General features: G+C 38.3%; 1 long non-coding RNA gene across 3 annotated transcripts; it reads left to right on the top strand.

Moving 5' to 3' along the window:
- Positions 1-3,858: 3,858 nt before the first annotated feature.
- LOC148791622 (uncharacterized) lies at positions 3,859-12,798 on the top strand. Of its 3 annotated transcripts, none has more exons than XR_016075975.1 (3): positions 3,859-9,553; positions 9,714-11,394; positions 11,516-11,950. It is a non-coding gene; the product is annotated as an uncharacterized LOC148791622 (long non-coding RNA). The 3 variants fall into 3 exon arrangements; XR_016075974.1 differs by having other exon boundaries at positions 3,860-10,988; positions 11,201-11,394; positions 11,516-12,798; XR_016075973.1 differs by having other exon boundaries at positions 3,860-10,667; positions 10,783-11,394; positions 11,516-12,798.
- Positions 12,799-25,401: the final 12,603 nt, after the last annotated feature.

Below are 25,401 nucleotides of genomic sequence, written 5' to 3' on the forward strand. Positions count from 1 at the left end.
GTCTACGATAAGCCCTAGTCAGGCTTGGAAAGCTCACTAGTCTCTATAACTTCGACGCTTCAACTAACAACCACAAAGGAGATCTCTCAGAACTCAGGCCCTTGACGCAGATCATCTCTCTGCAACTCTTTGAGAATAATCTATCGAGAGAAATCCCCAAAGAGTTTGGGGATTTTAAGTATCTCATGAATTTGACGGTTTACCAGAACAACCTAAGTGGTACTCTCTCTCAGAGGCTTGGTTACTGAACGGACTTCAATACCGTCGATGTCTCTGAGAATTATTTGATGGACCTGATTCCGCTTGACATGTACAAGAACGACAAATTGAAAGCTGATGAATCAATTTTTGGTGGAGTATCGATTTTTTGGCTAAGTACCACGTCAGTGACATCTACTCCCAAGTGGCTTGTGACTCAGAGGCTGAAGTGGAGCTCCCTAGTGGCGAGCTACCAAGTGGCGAACTGCCTGGTGGCGAACTACCTTGATGAGCTGCTTGGTGGTGATTTACCTGGTGGCGAGCTGCCTTGTGGTGAGCTACCTTGATGAGCTGCTTGGTGGTGAGCTACCTACCTGGTGGCGAGCTACCTGTGAAGTGCCGGGCAAGTGCCGAACTGACCAGGTGCCGAGCTGCCTGGTGACGAGCTAGATTGATGAGCTTCCTTGCTCTTTAGAGACCTACAAGGAACTAAATGTCAAAGGACCCGAGGTGGCTAACCCGATGAGGTCGCTCCGATGCTTAAGTCAGTACTATCATAGTAGATTGCGAGCTAAAAACTCATAAAGTATGAGAGCTAGAATATGCCTACTTGCCTTTGGGGTTGGTGCCTTTATATAGGCATTGTTTGGCGTGGGCTTCACGCACCATATCCGAGATTTCTACGAGGTCGTCTAAGTGGTTCGAGATTCCTAGAGGTAACCGCCATGCACGTTGACCACCCTTTAGATCGTTCAGTACGTGGGCTAACTTCCAAGGATCGTAGGAGAGTTAGGATATGCATGCCGAATTTGTCGGTGAGCATATCTCGTAGGTCACCAGGTCGGCGCCTGTGCCAAGCCGCCAGGTCGCGCCTGGGCCAAGTTGCTAGATCGGCACCTGGGCCAGGCCGCCCGGTCGTGCCTGTGCCAGGCTGTCAGCTCGTGCCTATGCCAAGCTGCTAGCTCGTGCATGTGCCAGGCTGCCAGCTCATGCCTGTGCCAGGCTACCAGCTCGCGCCAGGGCCAAGCCGCAAGCTCGCGCCAGGGCCAGGCCGCCAGCTCGCGCCTATGCCAAGCTGCCAGCTCGTGCCTGTGCCAGCTGCACTAGGGCCAGGCCGCCAGGCCGCGCCTGTGCCAAGCCATGCCTGTACCAGGCCGCGCCCGGGCCACCAGGTGGGACACCATCAACTTGGCTAAGGCAAGTTGTTTCCAAAGCGGTTACGGGTGTCACCTAGTTGTTCTTAAGTGCCATGTGTCACAATATCATTGGAGGGCCAAATCCGCCCTCATCATTCGCCCCCACTCCCGAGCCGAAAGTAACTCGACGAGGGGAGTAGATTTCTCCTTTTGGCCCGGAATGAATAATTCGATGAGCTCGTAAGCGTCGATTCAATTCCTTAGGCTTTGGGAGTGACTTGTAGTCCACTCCTTGATTTTGCCCATGCCAAAGAGGCAACTAGGTTTTATGCGGTGAGGAGGTCTCCGCTAGTTTGGTATTTTGTCCCTTAGCTCTCTGGGAGCGTCATAGTCCACTCTCCTTGTTCTTGCCCATGCCGAAGAGGTGACTGGGTCTTATGTAGCATTGTAGCCCTTAGGCTTTGAGAGCGACTCATAGTCCACTCTCCTTGATTTTGCCCATGCCGAAGAGGCGACTGGGTCTTATGTGATGAGGAAGTCTTTTACCAGTTCGTCAGTTCACACCTGGGCCAGGCCGCCAGGTCATCACCCGTGCCAGGTCATGTCAGGTCGAACGAAGTATGTGCCAGGCTGCCATGCTGCCATGCCGCCAGGCCGCGCAGGCCACGCCAGGCGCCAGGTGGGCGCCTTAGAGCTATGATTGTGTTGCATCAGCCTCGTAATGCTAGTCACCTACCCCTACAATAAGCTACTAGGAACTCGACCTTCGGGTGGCAGCACTACTAACTTTAGGTCGCCAGCTCACATGGGAGCCTTGGAAGGCTCGACCAGCAAGGGCTGCCTTGTAGTCAGTTGGCCGCCAACTCCCGCGGAAGCCATGAAGAGCTCATCTTTGTATAGGGGACCTCATGAAGTGGACTAATGAGGTTTCATCTGGATTGAAAGTAAAGTTGGTAGAGCTGCTTAGTCTGTTAGCTCCCTGCATAGTCTTTGAGTTCATAAAAAATGGAAACTATAAAGTGAGAGCTTTAGTTTCTAAAAAGTGAGGACTTAGCCTTTTAGAGGATGAGAACTTAGCTTTTCCCACCTTGTAGCATTGTAGCGTTTCCCACAAACGGCGCCAATCGATGAATCGATTTTTTGGCTAAGTACCTCGTTAGTGACGTCTGCTCCCAAGTGGCCTGTGACTCAGAGGCTGAAGTGGAGCTCCCTAGTTGCAAGCTGTCTGGTGGCGAGCTACCTAGTGGCGAACTACCTTAATGAGCTGCTTGGTGGTGAGTTACCTGGTGGCGAGTTGCCTTGTGGTGAGCTACCTTGATGAGTTGCTTGGTGGTGAGCTACTTGGTGGCGAACTGCCTTGTGGTGAGCTACCTAGTGGCGAGTTGCCTCTGAGGTACCGGGCAGGTGCCGAACTGACCAGGTGCTGAGCTGCCTAGTGACGAGCTAGATTGATGAGCTTCCTTGCTCTTTAGAGACCTGCAAGGAACCAAATGTCAGAGGACCCGGGGTGGCTAACCCGGCGAGGTCGCTCCGATGCTTAAGTCATACTCTCATAGTAGACTGCGAGTTAAAAAATCATAAAGTATGAGAGCTAGAATATGCCTATTTGCCTTTGGGGTTGGTGCCTTTATATAGGCATTGTTTGCCGTGGGTTTCATGCACCATATCCGAGATTTCTGCGAGGTCGTCTAAGTGGTTCAAGATTCCTAGAGGTAATCGCCATGCACGTTGACCACCCTTCGGATTGTTCAGCACGTGGGCCAACTTCCAAGGATCGTAGGAGAGTTAGGATATGCATGCCGAATTTGTCAGGGAACACGTCTCGCAGGTCACCATGTCGGTGCCTGTGCCAGGCTGCCAGGTCACGCCTAGGTCAAGCTGCCAGGTCGGTGCCTGGGCCATGCCGCCAGGTCGTGCTTTTGCTAGACCACCAGCTCATGCATGTGCCAGGCTACTAGCTCGTGCATGTGCCAGGCTGCCAGCTCGTGCCTATGCCAGGCTGCCAGCTCGTGCTAGAGCCAGGCTGCCAGGTCGCGCCTGTGCCAGGCTACCAGCTCGTGCATGTGCCAGGCTGCCAGCTCGCGCCAGGGCCACGTCGCGCCAGGGCTAGGCCACCAAGTCGCGCCTATGCCAGGCTGCCAGCTCGTGCCTATGCCAGGCTGCGCCAAGGCCAGGCCGCCAGGCCGCGCCTGTGCCAGGCCACGCCTGTGCCAAGCCAAGCCTGGACCAGGCCGTGCCCGGGCCGCCAGGTGGGACACCATCAACTTGGCTAAAACAAGTTGTTTCCAAAGCAGTTCCGGGTGTCACCTACTTGTTCTTAAGTGCCATGTGTCACAATATTATTGCAGGGCCAAATCCGCCCTCATCAAAAGCCTTGCTCATGCTGCAGAACAAGGTTACTGAAGAAATTCTGACCACTTACGCAAATTGTTCGAATCTAACTCGTTTCCGCGTAAGCAATAATTCCCTTTCTGGCAGCGTCCCTGTGGAGTCTGGGGTTTGCCCAACCTCAACATCATCAATTTCGCTATGAATCACCAGGAAGGAGCCGCTACATCCGACATCGCGAAAGCTAAAGCACTCTGTCAGTTATACATCGCAAAAAATAGATTTTCAGGTGAATTGTCGTTGGAAATCTCAGAAGTGATGGCTCTGGTTTCTATTGACTTGAGCTCCAACAAGTTCTCAGGTGACATTCTGCTTAGTATTGGAAAATTAAAGAAGCTCAACATTATTCAGCTGTAGGATAACATGTTTTCTAGCAGCATACCCGATTCATTAGGTTCATGCGTTTCTCTGAACGTCATAAATTTCGCCGACAACTCACTCACCGATCAAATTCCATCGACACTAGGTGAATTACCCTCCCTAAACTCGTCAAACCTATCGAATAACTAGCTAACTGGATCAATTCCGACGAGTCTATCTTCTCTTAGGCTTAAACTTTTCGATGTGTCACACAACAGATTAACAGGATGCATACCGCAATCTCTTGCGCTGGAAGGTTATAACGGCAGCTCCGCTGGTAGCCCCGGACTTTGGGGTCCGAACAATGGCTGCTTAATTTGGTCCCTGTCCATCAGATTCTGGCAGTTCAGTGGGGCTCCTTACACTTGTATTTTTGCTTGGTAGCGGGAATTGTTGTGTTGATAGCGTTGCTTGGGTGCTTCATTTTCATAAAAAGCAAGAGATGAAATGATGAGACCGTGCGTTGTCAAAAGACTTAGAATGTAAAATCGTTTTTTGTGTTGAGTTTCAGCTAAGAAGATATATATTGAATTTGATAAAAAAGGAGAATTTGATTGGGAAGGGAGGGTTTGGGGAATGTTTATAAGGTGATCCTGGGGAACAGGAAGGAGCTAGCGCTAAAACACATATGGAATTTAGAATCTGAGGGCCGGAAAAGCCAGAGTAGTAGCACGACAATGCTGAAGAAGAAGAGATCAGGAAACCTGCCAGAATTCGACGCGGAGGTGACGGCTCATCTCTTTGCTATCGTGTCAAATGATAGTACTGCTCACGGCTCTGGCTGCAGAGCGATCTGGTGTTGCAGAGCGAAATGGTGTACTGGATCTCCGATGCCAATTCGATGGTCCGAGTATCAGAAGATGTGATGTGTCTGGAGGGGGAGTGCACCGCCATTCTACCGCTATGCATCTTGAGAAGGAAGATGAACAGTGTTATTATGGAGTAGCTGAGACTGATTATTTTAGTAAAAACAAATACACATTAATTCGTAAAAGAGTAAAATAGCTATTTTGAAAAAATTGATCATCTCTTTAACCTTTTTCGTCTTGGTCATTAACAAAGGAGGTATTTGTTGAATTTTTTCAAAAATAGAGGAGAGGTTTTTGCTAAAGTAAAACTATAGGAAAGGTTTTTATGATTGTCTGAAGATGAACAATGTTATTATGGAGTAACTGAGACAGGGTTATTTTGGTAAAAACAAATACATATTAATTCATAAAAGGGTAAAATAGGTATTTTGAAAAAAATGATCATCTCTTTAACGTTTTTCGTCTTGGTCATTAACGGAATGAGGTATTTGTTGAATTTGTTCAAAAATAGAACAGAGGTTTTTGCTAAAATAAAACTATAAGAGAGGTTTTTATGATTGTCAATCACTTCAAGGGAGGTTTTTGTATTTTACCCAAATAAAAAACAAACGATCATTAGACAGGAATGGGCCCCAATAGGTGTAGTAAGTCGATTTGGTTTCTTAACACCAGACAAAGTTATTGAAGTCTCTGCCTCTCCTTCACAAGTAAATATTCTTTGCAGTGATGAATTAACGGTCCAAGGCTTATGCAATGCGATGGAGGCTGCTCTGCATACAACTTTTGGCACCCCGACTCCTGTTCCCACGGCTCAGTTTGTTTACGATACGAACGCCGAACTGGGGTATTTATGTACCCCGTTTTGTGTTTGCAAGTGTTTGTTTGAAATGTAAAAAAGTAATGATTATCAAAGCAAAAATGTATTTTGACACTTTTGTGCTCTGAGAAGAGAGCATTATTATACCTATTTTTTTAATACAATTTTGTGTTCTTTTGATAATTAACTTTTTGACAAATTAATGCATTGGAGCATAAGATAGTTGGAGCATTTAATGATGGGCCCACACTTTTGCACCGATTTCAAACAAACAAGATGAATGCAAAAATGGTTTAAAATGTGAACCGTATTTGCATACATGAATCGAAAAATGGATAAATATGTAGTGTACATATTTCTATTTGCATTGCGACCAAACACAGCCCAAAGCTCAATCAAGCAGTAGTGATCTTCGTCCTAAATCGGTAGACAATGACTGTAGAACTTGCATCGGTAATAGGAATGAGGTTGTTATGTTGCTAAAAGACTTCCATAGAACTCTAGAAAACAGAGTTGCTCTGGCTTTAGAGAGAGCTGGTGTGGTGGACACTGAGGTCTTGGACACTATTGTCATGGTCTGACATAGGCTTAGCTTGCCTACGCTTAACGGTCTTATTTTAAGTGACACCATCGTCACTTTTGCCAGTAAGATTATTGGGAGAAGTCATGTTTCCTATGGTAGACCACCAAAAGTTTAAAGTACTCTTTGAGGAGGGGTGGTCGACTTCCTTTGGTGCCTAACCTTGGCACTCTTAGACCCACATCCCTTGCAGGATGGCCCTAATTAATGGCTAACCACGAAAATGGCATCTTCCATGAACCGACAAGAGCCAGCTGAGAGCCCTAGCCATGAGCCTTGAGGTCATGATTTAGTGCTACTAACCTAGGTGAAGCCATCTCATTGGGCAATTTCTAGCCCTAAGCACACATATGGCTTATCCTGGCCTCCCTTGGCTTGGACGCAGCCCGGGTTTCTTCTGCTGTAGAACTAACCCCATGGCTTGGACGCAGCCCTGAGCACTCCGGAGACGGGGAACGAGAATTTTGAACTGATTTGGACAAGCCCAAGAACTCAGCGGTTGGATCAACTGAACCAATTGGTGCTCAAAATCGGGTGAAAAAAATAGGAAGATTGCTAAATCTATGCAAGATGACCTTGATTTCTCCCCTAGTTTTAAATTATGATTAGAGGCATTTTTTGGAATAGAGATCTATCTACAGATTAAGGAAACTTATTCAAATCCACAACATTTACTTCATTACTCTTTTGGAGCCAATGATTGATGCTGCAAATATCCACAATATAAAGTTTAGGCTGGGCATGGACAATGCCATCTCCAACGGATCTGGTTTATCAAAGATTTGGATTCTATGGAAGAACCCTTTTCAAAGAAGGGAAGTAAGTTCAATGCCACAATGCTTAACTGTTGAGGTCTGCTCACCTGGTTACAATTTGTTGTCATACTCAAAGAAGGGAGCTTTGGAATTATCTTACTGAATTTTCTTCCTCTTGTAATCTTCCTTGGTTGGTGGGGTGGGGTGGGGTGGGGGGATTTAATAGCATGATTGACGTGGCTGGCTTCGTTGGCATTGGCTTTCAGGGATCAAGTTTTACTTGGTCCAATGGCTATTCCTGGGCTTGGTTAGATCGCATTATGGTGAATACCTTTTGGCTTAATGAGTTTAAAAATCCATTAATGCGCCCATTCTTTTCTCTTTTGACAACGCTAATACTAATGGACCCAAGCCGTTTAGATTCCATCATATGTGGGTTAGCCATCCTGAGTTCCAAAATATAGTCAAGGAGGTGTGGGCAAATCATACGAGGGCAACTCGTTATTTGTGTTATCCTCTAAACTTAAGCTTCTGAAACAAAAACTTAAGAGCTAGAATTCTAATTTCTTTGGGGATGTGTTCCTAACTGTTAAGAGGGCTGAGCAGGCAGTGTTAGAAGCTGAAAAGGCCATTGTTTCTAAAGACAATTTCTCCAATCAACAAGCTTTGTTTAATGCTACTAACATTCTCGATCAAACTATTTTGCAAGAGATCTTCCTTCGACAAAAATCAAGGGTAAAATACCTTCAGGAGGGTGATAAAAAGTCATTTTACTGTTATTAGAAAAATGCAAATCAATGGTGTGGCGACGAAGATGTGAATTTGATAAAAGCTCAAGCCGAATAATACTTTTAGGGCCTTTTATTTGAAGAGACTAAATCACACCAAACAGAACGAATTACAGATAAACAAAAGAATAAATAAATAGTAATAGCATGAACTAGAGATTGAAAGCATATAAAGCAAGATTACCGTAGAGAGATAATTACAAGCAATAGTAAAACTAAAGGGGGTGGGGCGGGGCAGACGGTGAATGTAAAATATGATGGAGCTGGTTTACAAGTAATAGTTGAAGCAACCTGATGGTTCAACAGTGAAACTTTAAGACAGGGAGTAAAAGGATGCGATACTAATAAAAAAATGCTTGAAAAATAATCAAATGAGGCTAATAAACCAAACAATGAAGTAAAGAATTAATATGACAATTGTATGCCGCTACCGTAATTATGAGGGGATGATGGAATAGAGTAATTTGTACAAGAATATATTAAACTAGCTGGAGAGTTTGTGAATGAATAAATATGAATTCCAACCAACAATTGAATGGTCGATGATACGTGAAGAAAGAATAGCAGGGTTTCAACAATATTTACTCCTAGTCTAGACCCAAGTATTTTAATGGTTTGATTCAGATTCTCCAAATGCAGAAATGATCTAGACCTGTTTTGACGAATATTGCAAAGATGAATCATCCAATTCTGCTACACTACAGAATGAACATATAAATCAAGATTAAATACAGAGATAAACATACGTATAAGTATATAGCAAAAAGAAAAGAAAAGCTAGATAGGCAAGAGGTTTCAGGACTTCCCTTGATTGCAGTTCGGCACAGCTAAACGAATGGTCTCTTGTTTTTTTTTTCTTTCAGAAAATGGTGTGACTGGAAGCATTGCCAAGGTGCGTTGGCATCACATCTAGGTACGTCTCATGCTTGAGTATCTTGGATGACTTAGGGAGGATGGTGGGCTGTGAAGCAGCCCTGTTGTGAAGCTGATGGATCGGTTGAGATACTAGTTGCCCCAATGGAGTGAGAGAGCAGCAGAGAGGTTGACGAAACTTGATTAATCCGAACTTGGACGCTGAATGCTGGTGAAGGCCTTGAAGAAGCAGATGTCTCTCTTTTTTTTCTTTTTCAGGGCTGATTTTTAGGGATTCTAAGAGGGCTTTCTAGAGACGTTGGGGGAGAGGGAAGCCAGAAAAGGAAGGGGAAGATGAGAGAGACTTTGGGAGCAAGAATGGTAAGCAAGATGGGAATCAAAATAAGAAAGAAAAAACAGAGGAGATACAGTGATAAAGAGAGGGCGAATGAAGGGGAGGAATTATGGGAGGGGGGGGGGGGGGGAGAGGGAATGACGGGGAAAAAGAGAGAGAAGAAAGGCGAAGAGGGTGAGACGAAAGGGGGAAGAAGAAAGTGGGACCCATTGGGGTCAGAAGTAAAAAGAAAGAAAAAAGAGGGGGGGTGGAGTTTTGCTACTTACAGAGACAATTGTGGATCATGACTACTTACTGCAAAGTATCCCTCAATTGGTCACTGAAGATGAGAACCAAGCTTTGATTCAACCTCCGATTCTTGATGAAATTAAGGACACTGCTTTAGCATGAATGGCAATTCAGCTCCAGGCAACGATGGTCTTGATGGTTTTTTCTTGATGGATTGTTGGGACCATAGTAGGCCCTGTTGTTTGCTCAGCAATTAAGGAGATTTTTATCACAAAATCTCCACCCAGGTACTACACCTCCACCTTTATTGTCTTATGACCAAAGGTTAAAAACCCTCAACATTTTACTGATTACAGGCCTATAAGTCTTTACGGCTTCTGTAAAAAAAATTTTGCAAAAATTATGACTGCAAGGCTTAAACCAATCTTACCTCGAATCATTTCCCAGGAACAAGGAGCTTTTGTCAATGGAAGATTGATTGGAGACAATATGCCTATGGTCCAAGAAATGGCTAGTGAAATAAATAGGAAGACAAGGGCAGGTAATATTATTTTAAAGCTAGATAATGAAAGCCTATGACCGGATTATTTTCTCTTCCATCTCCCTTTTCTTTTCCTCCTTTTTGTTCTCTCTAGTCCTCTTATTTTTCTTCTCTCCTTTTCTCACTCCTCTCATCCTCCTAATCTTTCCGTTCCTTTGTTTCAGTTCTTTATCCTTCTTCTATCATTTGTCGTTTCTTTTCTCTTTTACATGTTTTTCTTCTTTGTTCATTTCTTCATCTTTTTTCGCTTCTGTTGTGCGGGGAACTTGGTACAAGGGGTGAACACTTGAGTCTTTTCTTGTTGGGTGGTGGGCACGATCGCTGTTTTGGTTGCCATCCATGGCTGTTCCCCGAATCCCAAATCCACTGCTGTATTGGTACAAGGGGTAATTTTGCCGCCGGTTGCAATTTTTTGGTGGCAGTTGCAGTTGCAGTTGCAGTTTCTTGGTGGCTGTTTTGGTGGCAGTTGCACTTCACCAACAGATTCCATTACGGAAATGGATGCAGTTTTTTGGGGCTTTGCGCCTTTTACGGCTTTCTCCGATTGTGCTATTTCTGACACTTGGCCCTTTTCTTTGAACGTCCCCCCTGGCTTTTTCTCTCATATTTGGTGGATGGATGGAGATGCAATTGATTGCTGTTTCTTCTGTTGGTGATTCTTAAGTCACATTTTGTTATTTGAAGTTCTTTTCTTCTCTCTGTTCTTTCTAAAAATTTGTGTATGGGCTTTCTTGCTTGGTACTGTTACAAATTGAATAGAATATATTTTACTATTGCCTTTAAAAAAATTGGTAGAAAATTGCAAATATTCGAAAAAAGATTTAGGGCTGGAGATCAAAACTTTTATATATCTTCAGGAGGTAAGCTAACTCTCTTAAAGCCTGTGTTACAAAGTTTGCCCGTACATATCCCAAGTTCTGTGGCAGCCCTAAAGTGGGGTCATTCTGATTTCGGTAATAATCTTCATTGGCGTAGCTGGGAGCAAATTTGCAAACCTTACAATGAGGGAGGATTGGGCATTCGCTCTTTATTTGATGTGAGAAAAGCTTTTAGAATCAAATCGTGCTTCAATGACTCTCTTTGGGCCCAATTTTTTACCTCGAAGATACCTACGCTCTATTCCTTTGGCTCTCTCTTTTTTGAACACAGCTAGCTCAAGATTTTGGAAGGATATGTTTCAGGTGAGGGACCTAACTATAAATCACAGCAGATGGCTGGTGGGACATGGTGAAATCTCTTTCTGGTATCACAATTGGTTAGGTCATGGTATACTTATCCATGAAACTAGCAATGTCAATGAAGCTAAGTAATTCTATAAACAAGTTAGTGTGGACAGGTAACACTAACGGAAATTTCTCTATCTCTTCTGCCTGGAACCTTGTAATACCTACAGGAGCCACTGTTAGCTGGGCCAAGCACATATGGGATGCTGGTTTACCTTCTAAAGTAGAAGATTTCATGTGGAGGTTTATGTATAACTCCCTTGCTGTTGATGAAGCCATTAAGCTTAAAGGAGTGTCTCTTGCCTCTAATTGCCATTGTTGTGGACACTTTGAACAAGAAACTATAAATCACTTGTTCTTAATGGTATCGTAGCATCTAAATGTTGGAATTTGAATTTCTTTGTTATTATTTTCGAAATTCATATTCATCAATCCCAACATGTTGGAGACAGGGTCAGTAATTGGTCGAATTTATGTGATACTAGCTCTCAAAGGAACCAAATCCTCAGGATTGTTCCCTCTTTCATTCTCTGGGAAATATGGGTGGACAGATGCAGACGACACTTTGATGGAAAAGCTATGTCAGACTTCTTCCTTCACGTCGAGTGGAAGATAGAAATAATAGGTGGGCCCAGACCTCCATGTTCCTCTTAAAAGAATTACTTGGGTGAAGTGGAATCCTCACAGATGAAGCGTGTAGGGGAAATCCGGGCTTGGGAGGTGGAGGAGGAGCATACGAGATTGCTATGGGGGTTTTATTTTGGGTTTTTCTGGTGTGCGTTCATTCAAAAAGGACTGTCAACGGTATTCAAAAATCTGATTTTGAATTTTATATTTTATATAATTGAATTTGGATAATTTGAATATTTAATTGGTTAAATTTAGATATTCTATTCTTTCCTAATAGCTAATCAGATTCGAATTCAGATATGACCTGATTAGATTCGATAAATGTCCGAATTTGATCAATTATTTAATTCTTATATATAATATAAAATATTTTATATAATTTATATATTTATATACTTTATATCAATAAAATATTTATTTTATATATTTATTAATTATCTAAAATAATTAATTAATCAAATTTGAATTCAGATATTAATTTTTAATATTCATTAGATATCGGATATTCTAAACGGATTCAAATTCGGATATTATCTGATCTGATTTGAATTCGATCCATTGCCCCTACATTCAAGCAGAAATTAACGTTGTTCGTGATGACCTTAGAAACAACAATATTGTTGTAGAGTGTCATAATAAGATTAATAATCTCTCCTTAAAGCAGATAGTGCGCCTCCTTGGAGTATTCACTATGAAGTTCAACAAACCAAACAGTTAATTTCTGATACGAATGTCTATTTCCAGCATATTTATAGATCTGCCGCCTTTGCTAATTCAGGAATTGATAGTGCTTCGAGTTGCAGGTATAGCTTTGTTAACCTTCTTCCTACACAAGCTAAGGCTTTGTTTCTTGATGAGCGCATTGGCTTTCCAGTTCCAAGGGGAATGGGATTTGTTCCTCACACTTGGGCGCCTCACATGCACATCCACCGTGCATTGAGAATATCTTTCGTGAAAAATAATTTACAAGTACGAGAGATGTTCCCAATACATGGTAGGATGTGCATGTGAGGCGCCCTGTATAAAGAGTAGATCCTGTCTCATCCTAAGGTATGTTTAATTTATTTGTGCAGTGGGTTGCGTGAAGCGTGAATTTAGAGAGAATTTTGTATCTTGGAGTTGGGGCAAGGTGGGTTATATCCTCCCCTATTGTGATGTCTTATTAATGGTTTTACTTAATAAAAATTTTAGATGACCACCCCTCCACGTTTGAGGTTAAAAAAAAGAGAAACAGTTTTAACTGACTTTATAAATGAATTTTCTAATACTATAAATACATACAAAATACAAGATTTTACAATATTTGTATTTATATTGCTTTCAAGCTGAGCCTTGATTTTAGTTTGGATATGTTTCGGTTTGGGAAAAAAGAAAATATAACAATATTCCGTGCAAAACACCCTGAGGTATTTCTAGACCTTCTATTTACACTGTATTTACACCTTCTCGATCAAGAGGAGCTTTAATAAAAATTTTTACTTTATCTTTTGAAAGGGGAAATTGTAACAATGGAGTTGAAAACAATGACTTTAAGCTGTTCTTGACATAACTACACTGCTCAACGACCTATTATCTAGCTAGATGCCAAAATAGAGTTTATTCCAATCTCGATATTGTAAAATGATGAGAGACAGTTGATTACATGCATATCCAAATCACAAACCTGTGCAGCCTATGGATCACTTTTGTTCTATAAATAAATGTATCAAGGCTTCCTCGAGATTATGCTTTTAGATATTGGTCGTATATGTTAATGAAAATATATAATACTGACAAAATATTGGCCATGCTTAATTATATACTAGCAGAGCTCATAAACTATCAAGTTCGAGTTTGAGCTCAACTCAAATTAAAGACTTGAGCTCGAGTTCGGCTTGAGTCAAAAGGTTGAAAGTTTGAGTTTGGTTACTTTTGATTGTAGGTCTCCCTAACAGTTGAGATGCCGATTCGAGGTCTTCCTTAGCTATTGTAGTGTCGAGGTGAGGTTTTCCTAACAAGCAAGGTGTCGAGCTAAGGTCTCCCTTAGTTGATGAGGTGTTGAGCCAAGGTTTTGCTCAATTGTCGAGGTACTGAGTCGACGTCTCCCTCAGTTGCTGAGGTGCTGAGCCGAGGTGACACCCTATGTACATACACAGTTAGTCTCATGATACCTTTCATTGTAGGTCTCCCTAGCAGAGATGCCGAACCGAGGTGCCAAGCTAAGGTCTCCCTCAACTGCTAAAGTGTAGAGCTGAGGTTTCCCTAAAAGGAGAGGTGTCAAGATAATGTCTTCCTTAGTTGACGAGGTGCCGAGAGGAGGTCTCCCTCAGTTGTTGAGGTGTTGAGCTGAGATTTCCCTTAGTGGTTGAGGTGCCGAGCCGAGGTCTCTCTCAGTGGCCAAAGTGTCGAGCCGATGTGAGACCCTATGTACACACTCAATTAGGCTCGTGAGACCTTTGATTGTAGGTTTCCCTAGCAGTTGAGGTTCCGAGTCGAGGTCTTCATAGAAATCGAGGTGCCAAGCCGAGGTCTCCCTCAATTGTCGAGGTGCCAAGTTAAGGTCTCCCTAAATTTCCGAGGTGCCAAGCCGAGGTCTTCTTGAATTGCCGAGGTCTCCCTCAACTAGTAAAGTGTCAACCTAAGGTTTTCCTAGCAGACAAGGTGTCGAGCTGAGGTCTTCCTTAGTTGACGAGGTGCCAAGTTGAGGTCTCCTTCAATTATCAAGGTGTTGAGCTAAAGTCTCCCTCAGTGGCTAAGGTTTTGAGTCGTGAACTCCCTTAGTGGCCATAGTGTCAAGCCGAGGTGGCACCCTATCTACACACTCGATTAGGCTTGCAAGTCTCACTAGCCGATCTTTATTAAGCTCAAGCTCGGCTCAATTAGCAAATGAGCCTATATATTAAGCTCGAGCTCAAACAGCTCGTGAGCAACTTGGCTTGTGGCCACCTTTAGAGACAGAACTGGCAGAGAAAAAATGACATTCTTATAATTTCTAAGGAAAAAAAAAGAGATGATAAGAGAGAGAGTGGCAATCTTATAATTTGTAAGGGAAAAAAGCAAAAGAGAGAGAATTGGTAGGAGAGATAGTGATATTCTTGCAATTTGAAAGAAAAGAAAAAGAAAAAGAAAGAGAGAGGTGGTAAGAGAGAGTGGCATTCTAATAATTTAAAAATAAAAAAAAAGAAAGCAAGAAAGATAAAGAATTGATAGATAGTGACATTCTTGTAATTTATAAAGAAAAAAAGAAAAATTTAATATTAAATTCCATTTCTTACATTCTCAAACTTTTTCGTACCCATTCCAATTTAATATATTTATATTGATATTTGTTAGAGAGAATAAAAGTCTGTATATTGCGGTCTCAGCGGTAAGCACCCATAAGAAGAAATTCATTTCTTTCTATGCCGGGGTGGTCCACCGTGATGAGGCTGTGGAGGATCAGCTTCAGGAATTCCGTCCACCCAGAGATCCCTCCTTTCTGCATAACATAATTTGCACTTTTGGAAAAAAAAAAAAAAAAACAAATCCATCAAAATAATGAAGAGAACATATGAATAATGATCAGATGGAAAATCACCTGGTTGATATTTCTCAATTAATACCCGACCATCCACTTCCATTGGGCGGGAATGAACCGAAATCAAAATGATGCAAAGCATAAGAAAAGCCTTCATTTTGCTTTTCATTGTTTCGACACATCTTCCTAATCCATATTTATAGATCTTTCTTTGGCATAAAGAAGGAGAAGTTTTCTAAATTTCTTCTTGCTTCTTTTGGTAAGAAGTTTTCTAAATTTCAATCTTAACAAAACACGTATACAAAAGATGTTTGAAAAACGAGGTTCTAATTTGTTTTCTACCATAATTTTTTTGTTGTGAAATTTGAAAAATAAGGGTGGCGGGCTTGACCCGCATGCAAATCATCTTCACTCAAACTCCTATTAGAAAATTTTATAGAAGAAAAAATAAGATACGAATATATAAGTCCAACTATCAACATCTCAACTATCACATTAAAGAAATCAAATAGTTTTATTTATGTTTCTGTGGTCCCTATAGTTAATTTAAACTTGCATAGGAGTACTTACTATTAAAGACATTAACAAACATGATGTCAACTTGACATATTGCTTTTGTTTTCTTTTGACTGTTGTTTTTTTCTTTTAATAATTTGTTAAATTCTATAGAAATTAAATTAGATTGGATCGGATTTAAATATCCAATATCCTTAATTGATTTGAATTCAATTTGACTTTGTGAAATCCAATTGGATTAGCTATAAATTTATATAATCGATTGGATTTGAATATACCCTGATTCAAATCTAATCCCATTTATTTGCATCCCTAGCAATTAGTAAAACAATATATGCTTTAACAATGTTCAAAATATCAATATGATACATCCAATAAAGTGTATATCATTATCAGTTTGCATTGGTCCATATCGTATAAGCCAAGCTCTATTTTTTATTTTTGTTTTTTGAAATTTTGATTTAAATACCCACTTGTTATACTGTTAATTATTCGTTGTTCTAATAGTGGTCATTTAGATTTTAAATTAAAAATTAAGCCCAATAATTACCACCATTAATGCTATTAATTGTCGATTTTTCAAATAAATAATTAAACAACATACACTGTATTTAACTTGAGTGCTTTATGTAATTCAAATAAATAATGTCATATATGCGAATAAATGCTCAACTAAAAAAATAAAAAGAGAATGATGACCATTAAAATGAATAGTTTGTAAATAGTTATGATATATATATATATATATATATATATATATATATATATATATGTAAGCATGTATGTATATATGTATGTGTGTATGTTTGTGTGGAGTTCAACTTCAGTTAGTGCAAACCTCTGCTGACATCGTTTGAACAGCCTCTTACAAACTTGCATTGGAAAAATCTCCCTATGAATTAAAGCATATAATACAAGATTGTAAAGGCTCTTAATTGCACTGACCAAAGCCAAACCCGTGTGTGTGTCTTAGATTATTAATGCATTACTTTATTTTTTTTGTATTAAAATATGCACTTCTTAGGTATTTATACCTTATATATTTGAACATTGGACTTAGTGCTATTAATGTATTTATGGGATTTGAAGAGATTTCCCCAAGTATCCAAACAAATACGATGCATATCCAAAATATATCACAATATATATACGTTTGTTAAAGTGTAATTATACAAAATGCAATACTGACATTTTGACCCTTGGCACCAATTCATGGACATGTGTTTGAGATGATTTTGTTAAATCTCAATAAAACTCGAATTGCTCGTGAAACTGGAAAGTTAGTTGGGTAGTATGGTGGAGGAAATATGCTGTGTATGGCACATGTGGAGCCATGGTTTTCATAACCGAACCGGACCGGACGGTTGGAATGGAAAAAACGGGAATCAGTCACTTGATCGGTTTCATTTTTCTTCAAAATCATTGATTTTGGTCAGTAGATCGCTGAAACGGCTGGTTAACTGTTCAAATGGTTTTGACCGTTTTTTTATTTTTTTATTTTTTTGTCATAACGGACTGGCTGTTCAGATCAAACAGTCAGATCGTTCGAACCGGTAACTGGAATCCTGACCAATTTGATCATCAGTTCATTTTTAAAAACCATGTGTGGAGCATAAGCTTTAAATGAGAAAGCCTATGATACCAGAATGTGAATTTTTATAAATACCATCTAATTGATTAATACGTTTATGATTCTGATTGATCAGTTATAAATTTTTTGGATATAGTATTGTTTTGGTATTATAGTCGAACCCACTTTAGATATATATTCCTCTTTTTGGTAAAGCATATCCCTCTTATTTCAGCCAATGCATATTTTAAATTTTTATATTACTAATTAAAGAATATTAATTGGATAAACCAAATAGTTCGTTCCTCCATCCGTCATACCTTCTACATGTGATGTTCCCTGTCAAATCTAGATCTTGAAATTGAATGCATGTTGTAAAAGAACTAAGAAAGCTCTTGTAATGATCCGAATACTTGTATCTATAATGTACAAATTAAGTATCCATCAAATCAAATTACGGTATTATGTGATGAGTACACGGGCATATTGGTCATTACAAGAGTTATACAAGACAAAAGAATGCTTTCAAAGTTATTTTTTAAGAAACAATCTTCCAAGTTGAGAATCATTTATTTGGAGTCATGGTTATTTGTCATTTCCGACATATATGCTTCCTCTATTAACAATTATACATTACTTAATTAAAACTATATGAAAATTCATTCTTTCTCCATTTGAGTTGGAATTTATTTATCTCATAATTCCTTTTTTTTTTTTACAACTATACGCTATTTAATTAAAATGGTAGAAAAGTTCTCCACAGCCCAGGGCTCGCCTTTCACACTATTTCTCCCCCTCGGCACAATTATACACTGTATCATTCCTTCTCCCTTTGAGTTAGTATTTGTCTCATAGTCCCTTTGAGTTGGTAGTCTATCTTGTGAATGGATCATTTTGGTCCACGCCATGAGATGACTACAACGTTCTGTACATATGCTGTGGATAGAACTTAGAACTGATCGATCCATAATGTATCATGGACCAGCCCCACCCACAACTTAATATCTCTTCTACACATATTCCTCATAGTTGAATTTGATCCCTAATGTTTGGAGAATATAATATTGATATATAAGATACATCACTCTTTACCCTATAATATTATTCAAGGCATCATAATATAATATTGTTGAAGCTCTTTTCCACCACTTGAAGCTCTCCTCTGTCATTGTGCTCCATTAGAAACGACATTCAATGATTCTCCCCCGCCACTTGTCTTGTAATAATTTGTTATTTTGTTTTTTTAAATATTATGTTTAATATTTTTATTAATAAAATAATTTTTATTTTTTTAAATTATTATTTTTATCATTATTGTTAAAATTAATATTTATTGATTAATTTTCAATTATCAATGTTTTTTTTCCAAATTGTAAAACTCAGACATTTATGATCAACTATATAGAATATTTCATAAACTGTATATGAGATATATAGATTCAAAAAGTGTGGAATGCCACTGTGGATGTGGATTGAAGCAATCCACACAGTTTGTCCACAATTTAGAATAGTAATAGACTAAGGTGTGGTGTGGATTAGTCCTTGCCACAATAGTGTGGTTCCACACCCACCAATTCTCATTCACATACAGAACACCCCCTAAATTAAAACTATATGAAAATTATCCACAACCCAATGCTAGCCTTTCATAGCTCTACTCTATTTCCCCCTCCGCACACTATTTTTTGAATATATAAACATATCTATCATGCTTTCTTCTTTTGACTTGGGAGTTGATTTTTTATCGTATATATAGTTCATATTTCTTAACAATTATACACTATTTAATTAAAGCTATAAGAAAATATGCATATTCGAGCACTCACCTTCCACTCTATTTCCCCCTCTACACAATAATTTTTGAATATATGAACATATCTATCATGCTTTCTTCCTTTGACTTGGGAGTTGATTTTTTGTCTTATATATACTTCACTTTTGTTGACAATTATACACTACTTAATTAACGCTATAAGAAAATTATGCACAACCCAGCACTCGCCTTCTACTCTATTTCGACCTCCACACAATATTTTTTGAATATATAAACATATCTATCATGCTTTCTTCCTTTGACTTGGGAGTTGATTTTTTGTCATATATATAGTTCATATTTCTTGACAATTATACGCTATTTAATTAAAGCTATAAGAAAATATGCACAGCCTAGCACTCACCTTCCACTCTATTTCCCCCTCTACACAATAATTTTTGAATATATGAACATATCTATCATGCTTTCTTCCTTTGACTTGGGAGTTGATTTTTTGTCTTATATATACTTCACTTTTGTTGACAATTATACACTACTTAATTAACGCTATAAGAAAATTATGCACAACCCAGCACTCGCCTTCTACTCTATTTCGACCTCCACACAATATTTTTTGAATATATAAACATATCTATCATGTTTTCTTCCTTTGACTTGGGAGTTGATTTTTTGTCATATATATAGTTCATATTTCTTGACAATTATACGCTATTTAATTAAAGCTATAAGAAAATATGCACAACCTAGCACTCACCTTCCACTCTATTTCCCCCTCTACACAATATTTTTTGAATATATGAACATATCTATCATGCTTTCTTCCTTTGACTTGGGAGTTGATTTTTTGTCTTATATATACTTCACTTTTGTTGACAATTATACACTACTTAATTAACGCTATAAGAAAATTATGCACAACCCAGCACTCGCCTTCTACTCTATTTCGACCTCCACACAATATTTTTTGAATATATAAACATATCTATCATGCTTTCTTCCTTTGACTTGGGAGTTGATTTTTTGTCATATATATAGTTCATATTTCTTGACAATTATACGCTATTTAATTAAAGCTATAAGAAAATATGCACAGCCTAGCACTCACCTTCCACTCTATTTCCCCCTCTACACAATATTTTTTGAATATATGAACATATCTATCATGCTTTCTTCCTTTGACTTGGGAGTTGATTTTTTGTCTTATATATACTTCACTTTTGTTGACAATTATACACTACTTAATTAACGCTATAAGAAAATTATGCACAACCCAGCACTCGCCTTCTACTCTATTTCGACCTCCACACAATATTTTTTGAATATATAAACATATCTATCATGCTTTCTTCCTTTGACTTGGGAGTTGATTTTTTGTCATATATATAGTTCATATTTCTTGACAATTATACGCTATTTAATTAAAGCTATAAGAAAATATGCACAGCCTAGCACTCACCTTCCACTCTATTTCCCCCTCTACACAATATTTTTTGAATATATGAACATATCTATTATGTTTTCTTCCTTTGACTTGGGAGTTGATTTTTTGTCATATATATACTTCACTTTTGTTGATAATTATACACTACTTAATTAACGCTATAAGAAAATTATGCACAACCCAGCACTCGCCTTCTACTCTATTTCGACCTCCACACAATATTTTTTGAATATATAAACATATCTATCATGCTTTCTTCCTGGGGAGTTGATTTTTTATCATATATATAGTTCATATTTTTTGACAATTACACGCTATTTAATTAAAGTTATAAGAAAATATTTCCCCCTGTGCATAATATTTTTAGAATATATAAACATATCTATCATGCTTTCTTCCTTTGACTTGGGATTTGATTTTTTTGTCATGTAGTTTATTTTTCTTAACAATTATATACTACTTATTTAAAGATATAGGAAAATTATGCACAACTCAACACTCGCCTTCTACTCTATTTCCCTTCCACATAATATTTTTTGAACATATTAACATATCTATCATTCTTTTGAAGGGATGGGAGATTCATCATATGGATGGCCGAACCCTACAGGAAGGTTGGGCGAAATTTCAAAATTTTTTTTCACTCCCATCCAAGAATCACATTCCCTAATTTAGAAAACTGTATTTTTAATGTTCGTTATTGAATCCAAAATTGGACTAAATTTAAAACCAATAGGAAGTGAGGGATATACTTAATACGAAGTAGCAGTAACTCCCAATGCAAGTGTTCACGCCCAAAGAAAAGACCAAAACCTGCTTCCACTGAAGATGACATAGTGTGTAGTAAAGCAGGATCAACAATGTGATTCTTTAGCAAGAACCTGAATGTTTTAGCAAGAATCGAGCAAGGACTAGTGAGCACAACTTCAGATTATTCTTCTACCAATAAGCAATATCAAGAACTCTTCTTGATCAAATTCACAAGTAGAGATTAAACTGGGTAAGGTGGCAATAACTGGGAAGAAATTTGTAATTTGTTGTTGTGTGTGTTAAATCTGAAGAATTCACCCCTTATTTATAGCCTTCTCTGGATCAACCTCCTAATCTAATTAGGAGAGAGTTTCCTAATCCAAATCTTATATCTGGATTTGTACTCTTAAATGGATAAGACTTGTATTATCCTTCAGCTAATCCTAATTAGTTTAAAACTGAATTCGCCCCCTTTTAATTAACTAAGCCCAGATCGAATTGGACCTTAGGCCTATTAAGCTTATGTGCTCACTTACTCTTTAATCTACTATCCAGTTGGCTCTCTTTGTATGGCATGGGACCCTAACATTGATTTACACATCAGTCACATGGGTTCAGCCCAACCTCTATTATAAGGCCTGGCCAAATTCACTATTGGAGATTGTCCATCACCATGAGCTCTTAATGGGCCCAACATTTACATTAAATGGTTCTTAGATCTAGCCACCTTATAAAACCCAAGAACTGTGAGCAAATGCAAGATTATACCATCAGGTATTACTCTCAATGGTCTCACACTTAAGCTCTCAGCCTATAATGACCAAACACTACCCAACAAGAGATGACCTCTCCCTCGGCTGCAAGATGTAGTGCTGCACCCTCCACTCATATGGATCATTGGAATTAAAACCTTTTGCAAATATTTTAAAATCATAAAATATATGTGTGTGTGTGTATGTGTGTGTGTGTGTGTGTGTGTGTGTGTATCTCTATATAAATATATTTTGCAAAAACAAATTTCAATCACCCACTTAGGTGAATTCTCAAACTGTGCCAATATACCCAAGTTTTGACCCCTCTAAGGATTTCATTGATTGACATATCAAAGACAGTCAAATCTGACACCTAGTGTAATACCATAATCGAGTATAGGGGTCAGGTGTAACATTCAAGTTTTGCCCATCTATCTCTAAGGTCCAAGGCAATACTAGAATTTAGTCTGGTTCAAGGTTTCAAGAAAACCCACACTACATGGTGGTACATCAATGTTAGCCTTGGCAGGATAAATCTCCTCAAATCTTTTCAACGACTATTAAGATTTTAAACTAACACAAGTCTTATATGTGTCCAGTTTAAGGTATTAAACAGAAATACAACATAATGACATGAACCAATTATGTACTTTATTCATTTACGATAAATGTCAAAAGATACAACAATCTGATTGGAGCTAAGGGCATAACTATCTAACAGCTTTCTTTTCCTTTGACTTGGGAGTCGAATTTTTGTCTCATAGTTATTTTTCTTGACATACATGCACTACCTAATTAAAGCTTAAGAAAGTTATCCACAACCCAAGGTCCCCCTTCTAATCTATTTCCTCTCTCGCACAATATTGTTTGAGTAACCAAGCAACTGATTGAATAGTAAAATTGATAGTGGGTTGCCAAAGATATTGCTCAAAGACTCTTTGGGTGATCAACCGACCCCCTCGATCTCAAGTCTCTAATTTTTGTCTTTTTTTTTTTCTAGTCTCCACATAATGAAGGCTTAGTTTGGAAAGAGTACAAATATAAATATGTACAGTATAAACACAGATTTTGCATTCTACTTATTTGTTTTTGTACTCCTTCCAAACCGAGCCTAAGAAAAAAAATTTGAGAATCAATGATTTGGAGCCTGAGCTTACTTGTCCTATGTATCTAACGTTTTCCCTTTATCTTGTCGGACAATTTTTTTGTCTCATCCATTATATCATCTCTTTGACTAATTAAAGCTATAAGAAAGTTATCTACAACCCAAGGCTGATTTCCACTAATTAAATCTTATCAATTCCATCTAATATGCTAACTAGTTGCTACAAGAACGGCTCAAAGTACATATATATCCATATTACAAGAAGTTTTAGAAAGGAAAATTAAAGAGATGTATTGGGACTTGCGAATACCGTTAGGGAATGATAGTATAAGGTTGAATGAATGAGATATATAAGATAGGGAAGCTTACATAAATCTTAAACATATAAGAAATAAATACTTTAATGGTTTAAGTTTCAATCAATATAAAAGACACATGAACTGGTTGTAATTTACACATTTCTTATTTTCGTATTTTGACTGCCTATTTAGTGCTAGGAAGTGTATTGTTGGGGCACTCTTTAGCTCAAAATTTGTCTTACGAGTTACGATTACCATTTCTGGGATGACGGACCATTTGTTTTGTGACATTTTAGATGTAAATAAATCATTATATATTAATCAAACGAGATGGGAATATACAGAGAAATTAAGGATGCTTTTGACACTAACATCCATTCGACCAAATTAATCAAACGAGAATACATATATAAAATGCTCATATTGGAATAAAAAAAAAAAAAGCGTCCATGCCTTCTTACATTTTATACAAGATCGTTTTAGGAGTTCACACCATTTCCAAACAAAAACATTACAAACAGATCACTACAGAAGGCAATAGAGGGTGTCCAAGTAAATGATAATCAACAAAAACACAATTACAAGTCCCAAGCTCTTTAATTAGAAATTGGGTTTCGTAATTTTAATTTTGCAGGCAAAAATTATATATAATAAATTAATTATGGCATACAAATCCGGATTGGTGCCAACGTGGTCTTTTATTTAGGATCAGTGCATGGGCAGCTTGAGTTAAGACATGGATATTGTAGACGTTCCAATAATTGTGCAAATGCTAGCTAGAAAGACAAAATCACAATCCATGTTGCAATGTTGTAGAGGAGATATTTTGTTTTCACTCTTTGATTAGTGCAGAAGGGAAGATTGGTCCTCCCCCCTTTTTTTTATTTGAAGTGCAATTGCACTAATTCAATTATCTCGGATCAAAAATATCAGAAGATACAATATGTACTTGCAAGTACTCGGTCTCTTATAAGATAAAGCCAAAGGCACTATGGCTATGACTCTGGATCTCCCGCCCACAAGAACTATGCCCATAACATATTACCCTTGTGCATTGGGGACATCTCCCCATGCATAATACCATGTAGGAGAATGAGATGTTCTTCATGTGTGGCTGCGATGTTATATGGATAGACGTGGGCAGAATTATTGTGGGCAAGAGAATTCAGACTCCTATGCGATGAGCCACTTTGTTAGGAATACTCCTGACCTAAGTTATCGAGATGGAATAAGGCCATATTTGGTTTAATTCTCATTCTTATCCAAGATGAAATTATAAAATGGACAAGAATAGGTAAAAATAGGCATAATGAGAAAATATTGTTATGAATCAAATGTTTTTTTCCTAAAAATGAATTCTTTTCATACTACTGACAAGTGTCCTATGTAAAACTACTTTTGTAAAAGTATTTTGATAAGAGTGATTTCATAAACATACGTTGATAAAAGTACTTTCATAAAAGTGCTTTTAAAATTACTTTCATAAAAGTGGTTTTATAAAAATACTTTTGTAAAAGTTCTTTCATAAAAGTATTTTTATTAAAGTGCTTTCGTGCCATAGATATTTATAAAAGTGTTTTCATAAAAGTACTTCCACAATAATCCACTAGTAAATATCTATGGCAATAATTTTGTAGGCACATCCCCACACATGGCGCCTCACACTGACCTCACAGGCACATCGCACTAGGGGTGTAAACGGTATTCGAAAATCTGATTTTGAATTCGATATTTGATATAATCGAATCGAATTCAGATAATTCGAATATCTAATCGGTCGAATTCAGATATTCTATTCATACCAAATAGTTAATCGGATTCGAATTCGGATATGACCTGATTCGATTCGATAAATATCCAAATTTGACCGATTATTTAATTCTTATATAAAATATTTTATATATAATAATTAATTTATATATTTTATATCAATAAAATTTTTATTTTATATATTTATTAATTATCTAAAATAATTAATTAGTCTAATTCGAATCAAATCGAATATTTGAATATTTAATCGGATTCAAATTCAAATATT

This window comes from Nelumbo nucifera, chromosome 5 (assembly GCF_055504915.1).
Source record: "Nelumbo nucifera cultivar China Antique chromosome 5, China Antique-T2T, whole genome shotgun sequence".
Classification (NCBI taxonomy): domain Eukaryota; kingdom Viridiplantae; phylum Streptophyta; class Magnoliopsida; order Proteales; family Nelumbonaceae; genus Nelumbo; species Nelumbo nucifera.